This window comes from Carettochelys insculpta, chromosome 25 (genome assembly GCF_033958435.1).
Source record: "Carettochelys insculpta isolate YL-2023 chromosome 25, ASM3395843v1, whole genome shotgun sequence".
NCBI lineage: Eukaryota > Metazoa > Chordata > Testudines > Carettochelyidae > Carettochelys > Carettochelys insculpta.
In genome coordinates this window covers 1,549,683-1,557,466 of record NC_134161.1, presented here as the reverse complement: position 1 = coordinate 1,557,466, position 7,784 = coordinate 1,549,683, and positions in this window count along the sequence as shown.

Here is a 7,784-nt window from a genome sequence, read left to right as displayed (position 1 = left end):
AGCCCTTCCGGAAGACCTCCTCTAAAAGAACTTCTCTGGAGAGAGTGCATCCACCCACAAGAGCGGATCGAAAAACTGAGCTGCTCTTTCAAAACAGACTGTCCACATAGGCCTCACTCTTTCAAACAAACGGGCCGGGGATCGAAAAATTAGGCCCTATGAGGACTGCCCCTTGGGGAAAAAAGGGCCTGCGGAGCGTCTACGTGTTCGAAAGGGGGCGCTCTCCCTGAACCGGGAAAGGAGGAGCGATTTCGAAAGGCGTGCAGACGCCCCACGGGGTCTTTCGAAAGAACTTGCTAGTGTAGATACATCCACCCACTTTGCCCACAAGGGACCTGGTGAACAGGTAAGTCCCAGCATCTACTTTCATCCCTGCATGCTATTGCCACCTTACTTCTGCTGCCCGGTCCTGAAAGCAGCAGTGTAGAAATAAGGAGACTTTGACAACCATCTGCAGAGAATGATCAGAACTGACGTTCATATTCAAGTTCGACACGTTTACACGTGGTTTGAACGGGGACAGCAGTTACCTGACCCGTCATAACAGGTTCCCAAACTGTTTGGCGTCATGCCCCTCTTTGTTTTTTGAGAGACCCTCATGCCCCCCCCACCTCTTCTTTACCAGCATCCAACTCCCCTTTAGCAAAAAATTCAATTAGGAACACAAAAACTTGATATAAAAGTTATTTAAAATTAAAAGTGAGAACAAATAGTTTTCTTGGCCCTTGGAGGGGCCTGGTGCAGCCCCGGCTGCCTGAGCCCTGTGCTAGCCACCTGCCTGCCTAAGACCTGCATTGCCAGAGCCACCAGCCCAAACCCCGCACTGCCAGGGCAAGCCACTCGCCTGCCTGCCAGCCGCCAGGGCCAGCTGCCCATCCAGCCACCTGAGCCCCCTGCTGCTGGAACCAGCTGCCCACCCACCAGCCTCCCACCCCAGCCATGGGCCGGCCACCCAAGCTGCCCACCCAAGCCCCACACTACCAGGGCCACCCACCCACCCACCCGAGCTGCCTGCCCAAGCCGAATGCTGCCAGGGCCATCCACCCACCCACCAGCCCAAGCCACCTAAGCCCCACAATTCCAGAGCCAGCTGCCCCCCCTGCCAGCCTGAGCTGCCAGAGCCCTGCAATGCCGGGGCCAGCTGCCCAAGCCCCACAAGCCACCCACCTGAGCTCCCTCTCCCCCCAAAGCCAGGTACCACCAGTCCCCCCCTCTTACTGCATCCCCTTCTCCTGAACCAGGCACCCCAAGTCCCCCATCTAACCCCGTCCTCCTCCTCTTTCCCCCCCACAACTCACACTCACTCACCTTTGCCATGGGTCTTCACTGGCTGCCTGCTTTTTATAGCAGCTGCGCTGGGTCATCCACGTAAAATGGCCGAGGCTGAGAGCTGGAAGCAAATGCTGGCTCTTCCTTCAAGTGGGGAGATTGATGGGGGGGCTGGGTTGCCTCACCCCCAGGATTTCTTCATGCCCCCCCGCCCCCCAGTTTGGGAAGCTATGCATTATAAGGACTCTTTTACATACGTTGATGTTTTATCTGACTCTTAACTTCCCCACCCCAAAACCCCCCAATCTGCTGCCCTCCCTCTGCTCTTCTGATTTGCCACCTTTGATGACAATGTTTCTGATTTATCAACCTGGATAACAGTTTTTGGACCTTTGTGCTTTATCTGTTGAGTCTGTTCTGGGAAGGCTATGAGCTGAAGCAGTGGGTCTGTCCCAGGAAAGCCTGTCACCTAATAAATTCTTTTGTTAGTCTTTAAAGTGCCACTAAACTGCTTTTTTGCTTTGATAAAAGAAGGGTGTGACCCAGGGCAAGGATACACACTGCAAGCTGCACGCGGCGGTCCTGTCGTGGACCAATGCTTGCGTCAGCACCACATCAACTCATTGGGGATGCACAGTGGCTTATACAAGGCTCAGGTCAATTGCAGCTTGCGTCTATTGCTTGTCCCTTGTGACTGGAGAAAAGTCAAGAGCTTCTCGGAGGGCAATCACGGCTTTGCCAATAACATGATGTCACTATTCCTTCCAAACGCAACCGTACATCTTAGATTAGTTTGGCAGGGACCCACAGCACCGTACCAACAAAGGGAAGCTGATGAATAGGGCCTTACCACGTTCACACGCGTGAAAAATGTGCCCCAGACCATGAAATCTGGCCTTTGTGTGCTTTTCCCCTACACCAGGGTCAGCAAGCAAAAGACCAGAAAGAGTTAAAAGCCTGGAACCCCGAACAGCACCCGCCTGTATACACACAGCAGGCAAAATGTTCGAATGTGGCCATGGATTTGGGGTGTCTCATTTTTGGGGGATTGTGATGGAGTGGGGGTTATGTGTGTGTATGTGTGGGGCTCACAGAGGGTGTGGGGCTCCTGGGGAGATAACCGAGGTGACCAGGTGACATCTGTGGACTGCAGACAAAAGGGGAGGTGGAGCCTGAGGAGTTTGAATTGGAACTGGGAGCTGGAAAGCAGTTAGTCTGGGAGAGAGAGAGAGAGAGTTACAAAGGAGGGAGCAAGGCCCTGGCTTGGGGGGGCCCTTTGGGACCTCCTCTCCCCAAAATGCATTGGAGTGCAGAAAGGGATCTAGGGGTTATAGTGGACCACAAGCTAAATGTGAGTCAACAGTGTGATGCTGTTGCAAAAAAACCAGACATGATTCTGGGATGCATTAACAGGTGTGTTGTGAACAAGACACGAGGAGTCATTCTCCCGCTCTACTCTGCACTGGTTAGGCCCCAGTTGGAGTATTGTGTCCAGTTCTGGGCACCGCAGTTCAAGAAAGATGTGGAGAAATTAGAGAGGGTCCAGAAAAGAGCAACAAGAATGATCCAAGGTCTAGAGAATGTGACCTATGGAGAAAGGCTGGAAGAATTGGGCTTGTTTAGTTTGGAAAAGAGAAGATTAAGAGGAGACATGATAGCGGTTTTCAGGTATCTAAAAGGGAGTCATAAGGAGGAGGGAGAAAACTTGTTCTTCTTGGCCTCTGAGGATAGAACAAGAGGCAACGGGCTTAAACTGCAGCAAGGGAGGTTTAGGTTGGACATTAGGAAAAAGTTCCTAACTGTCAGGGTGGTCAAACACTGGAATGAATTGCCAAGGGAGGTTGTGGAATCTCCATTGCTGGAGATATTTTAGAACAGGTTAGATAGATGTCCGTCAGAGATGGTCTAGACAGTACTTGGTCCTGCCATGAGGGCAGGGGGCTGGACTCGATGGCCTCTCGAGGTCCCTTCCAGTCCTAGTGTTCTATGACTCTATGATGCTGATTGCTATACTGACACCTCTGTACGACGCTGTGCCCTGTCGGCTAATAAACCCGCTGTTCTCCTGCTGAGTGAGAGTCCCAGCTGTCTGCAGATGGGGTGCAGAGCTTGGGGACCCTGAACCCCATTCCAGGGGCTCAGCCTGACACCTCAGTTCTTACTCTGGCAGGTGAGGGGCAGCCACTGATTTCAGCTGACCACATGTGGTCTTAAGGAGGCGGTTCACTATGGGAACAGACTGGCTGGGGAAGTGATGGCTGCTGGGTCCTGCCATCGTGAAAGGGGAGCTCGGCATTAAGCAGGGAGGCTTTCAAGCAGAAGTTAGCAGGGCAAGGCAGGGCAACTGGCTGACACTCACTTGCAGGTCAGAGGAAGGGAGCTGCTGAGGGCTCCTTTCTGCCTGTGAAACTGACAAGGAGCAAGTCATTGATGGAGTTAAAACCCCTGGGCAGGGGAGGCTGCAGTCTAGCTAACCAGATTGCTCCAGCCCACCTGTCCTGGATCATAAGTCCTGTCCCCGCCACAAGGAACTGAGCACCCCTTCTGGTGCAATCCCATCCCTTCCTCAGCACCTTGCAGGACAGAACCAGCTCTGGCCAAGAAAGAAGAGCCAGGCAGTGTTTACTTCCGGTCTCTGAAACTATACCCGGCTATCAGCACCCTGCCTGCACGTGGGAGAAGAAGCCAGAGAGAAAGCGTAGGAGCCACCCACTCCCTCCTGGAGAGTTGATTTCAGGATACTTGGCTGCACATGCAATCTGTGCATCAACATCTCTTCTAATAGCTGCAGCCATTAGCCCAAACCTGCAGACCGCATCCAAGCAGGAACAGAGACACTTTCTTAATGGAGGCGCCTGAGAAAACACTTGTGCTATTTTGGGGCATTACCTTTCCTCCAAACCCATTAGATCATTGTTTCCCAAACTATGGATGTGCCCCTGGTGGGGGGTGAAGCAATTCCGGGGGGGGGGGGGCGCAAATCAACCCAGCCCCACATCATTCCCCCACCCGAAGAAAGATCCGGCCTTTGCTTCTGACTCTCAGCCCCTGCCGTTTTATGTGGCTGGCCCAGAGGAGCTGCTATAAAAAGCAGGCAGCTGGCGGAGACCCACGTGGCGCTAGCTGCCTCCTGCAAAGGTAATTGAATGTGGGTTGGGGGCAGGAGGAGGAGGATGGGGTTAGATGAGGGCTGGGGTGCCTGGCTCAGGTGAGGGGGAGGGGGATGGGGTAAGAGCAGGTGGCTGGTGGTGCCTGGTTTCGTGGGAGGAGAGGGGCTCTGGCGGCTCAGGCTGGCAAGTAAGTGGGTGGCCCCAGCAGCATGGGGGTGTGGGTTGGCAGGCGGGTGGCTGCCCTGGCAGCCTGGGTGGGTGGCTCACTCAGCTGGCCCACAGCTGGGGCAGGTGACTGGTGGGCAGTCGGCTGGTCCCGGTAGCACAGAGCTTGGGAGGCTGGCAGGTGGGTGGGCAGCTCTGGCAGAACAGGACTCAGGCAGCTGGCTAGTTGGGGCTGCACCAGGCACCCTCAAGGGGCAAAGGGAAACTATTTGTGCTTGTTTTTAATTTTAAATGATATTTGTATATCCTGTTTTTGTGTTTATTTTAAATTCCAAATTGAATTTTTTGTGAAAGGGGGGTTACAAGATGGTAAAGAAGAGGTTGCGGGGGGTCTCAAAAATCAAAATCGGGGCATGATGCCGAAAAGTTTGGGAACGACTGTTTTACAGAATCACAGCTCCTTCCCAGGGCGTTGCAGCTTAGCAGCTTGAAACTTGATGGCTCCGAAGGAAAGCCTTGCTGTGCAGGGAGAGAAGATATGTTAAATACCAAAGTCATTAGAGGTGTGGTAACAGGATGGTGATTATTCCTGCACCGGATGGAGCGGTTCCTGAACTAGCATGCTTGGGATCTAACCCAAATCCTCCTGGAAAGAGCAGAGTTCCTTAGTTGCTCACTGACTACAGAGTGCCAGGCTGACCCTGTATTTGTGCGAGTTGTCCCTTCGTGGGAGGACTTAGGTATGTGTCATCCCCTTCACACAGGCTGCTGGACTGGGTCCCAGCCTGGGAGACTGGAGGAGCTGTCCCATCCTTGTAGGCTGGAGGGGAGCTCCCCTGGGTGGCTCCAAGGGCGTCTCCTGTTTGTTCTGTTGCCGTGGCAGAAGGCAGGGTGGATGGCAGGTAAGGACAGTGATGGTGGTTAGGCTGGGGAGCTGCAGAGCAGGCAGAGCATGTGCAAAGGAAGCAGAGCAGAAAGCCACTAGAGAGGTGTTACTTGGGATCTTCTGAGTCACAGTGCTGCAGGGAGGGAGGAGACCTGCAAAAGCAGGTTGCTGAGTCAGCGGCTCTGCTGGGCCAGTCTCAGACAAGAGGCAGGAGGGATAAACCAGGCTGAATCTGAGCCTCAGAGCCCTAGGAGCCAGGCTTCTGCGACTCCACCTGCTGAGCGCGCCGCAGCACTGAAGCCGTGGGCTTCGAGGAAGCTGCCAAGCCCCCAGGGCTCCTGCGGGGAGGTGGGTGATGCGGAGGAAGAAGTCAAGGGAGCTGGCAATGGGGACGCCTCCTGGCTGGTCCTCAGGCTGGGAGGAGGGAGAATCACCGCAAACCAAAGCAGCAGCAAGCTCAGGATGACAAGCAGCCCATGCTGAACCACCAAGGCCGTTACAGCTAGTACCAGGCCACGTTGGCCACCTGGCTCCCGCAGCAGGATTGCACTGCTAGCCCAGGGCGGGGGGCACACCCTGGGGGAACGTCCTGCACGGAGGAGACGCCATGGCCCTGCGCATCCCCAGGCTGTACTTACTCAGCTGGCTTGGGGATGGAATCAGCACGAGGTGCGCAGAGGGGTGCATGGGAGGGGCCTTCCTGGGCTGTCTACACTGGCATTTGCTGTGCCGTGGCCTTGGTTCAGGGGGCTGAAAAACACACCTGCCGAGGCACGGCGAGGGACGGGGCTGGCGAGTGCCAGTGTGAAGCAGGCCGCAGGGGGAGCTCACTCCAGCACAGCACCGCTTTACGGCTCCCAGTGTAGACAAAGCCCTCCACGGGCCAGCCCCAGTGCAGGGGAGGAGCCAGGCGGCGCTTGAACCCACAGCCGCACAATCGCTGGCTGTGGGAAAACAGACCCCTGGGAACATGGGCTGGGAGACCAGCTGTTCAGGACAGCCAAGACACATCAAGGGGCGGGGGGGAAGCTGGGGGTCTCTGAGCCATGCAGCCCCTCCCCTAAGGGCTGGGGGTGTCAGAGCCACGGGGGTGGGTTGGGGGGTGCTGCACAGAGGCCTGAATGGGGGTGTTTGGTGCCTAGCAGCTGTATGAGTTGAGAAGAGATACCTGTCCGGACAGTGCTTGGCCGCAGCAGCACCAGCTTGTGCAGACCAGGCCCCCACCTGGCCTGTCCTCCCCAGCCCTGACTCCCCCTTTCCTAGGGCTCAGGAAGGTTTGCGCTCCTTCTGAGCGTGCGCGCCAGCCAGGCCCCCCGCCTTCCCCGTTCCAGCATGAACCCTGCACTGCTAACCCTGGGCCAGACCCCTGAGGCTGGCATTAAACCACACAACGAGCTTTGGTCTTTGTCTCTGGCCTGCAGGGGCTGCATTTTCCAGCCTCTCTCTGCAGCCAAGCGAGCAGGGCAGGGCCTGTTCCCTTCGAAATCCCAGCTGGAATTTCCTCGCCATTGCAGGACTCCGGGATCTCAGGCTTTCAGTAAAACAGCAGCAGCCCCAAGACTCCTGATCCAGTGGTGGCAGGCGGCAGCTGTCTTCGATTTCCCGAGACATCCAGGCCAGCCCAGCCAGTCAGAGCACTCTGCCCCCCCGTCCCCCACCACAGCCCCATCACCCAGAGACGCCACTCAGGCCCGTCCTGCCCTGTGCTTCCCGCCATTTCTCCTTGCCCAGGAGCACTGAGCGCCAGACTCGCTCAGACCCAGCCTCGCACCGGGGGCACACGAGAGCACAAGCCAGCGGTGTCTCCGAACAGCCAGGGGCCTGGGGCGGATGCTGGGACCATCTCCCCATCTGTAGCACCATGCGAGTGTCTCGGGAGCAGTGAGAGCTGTTCTCCCCATTTGTCCATGCAGCAGGACGCTCCTCTCTTTGGTCCCCTGGGTGTAACCAGGTCCCCTGCCAGCCTTGAGTCAGTGACCAGTGTTCCCTGTAAGCTGAGTGCTTGGCGGCCACCCAGGCGAGAGGCAGGTGCCACCCAGCTAATTAGTGGGGCACTCCCCAGTCGCAGTGGGTGGGGTGTGTGTCTCTGGGTGGTGCACGTCCCAGATGCCTGGGTGCACATAATAAAACCTGTCCCCCATGGACGGAAAACCTTAGCAGGAGCCCTGACTGTAGCCCAAGGGGTGGTGAGACCCACTGCCCAGGCAGGCCCCTTTCCAGCAGAGCCTGGCACAGAGCGGTGTCTGGTTAGTGGGAAAGCCAAGTCACCCTAGACCGGACGGTGCCACCTGCGCAGCATGGCAGCGTCAGAGCGCCAGGACGCTTTCCAGCTGGCGTGTGCAAACGGGTCCAGG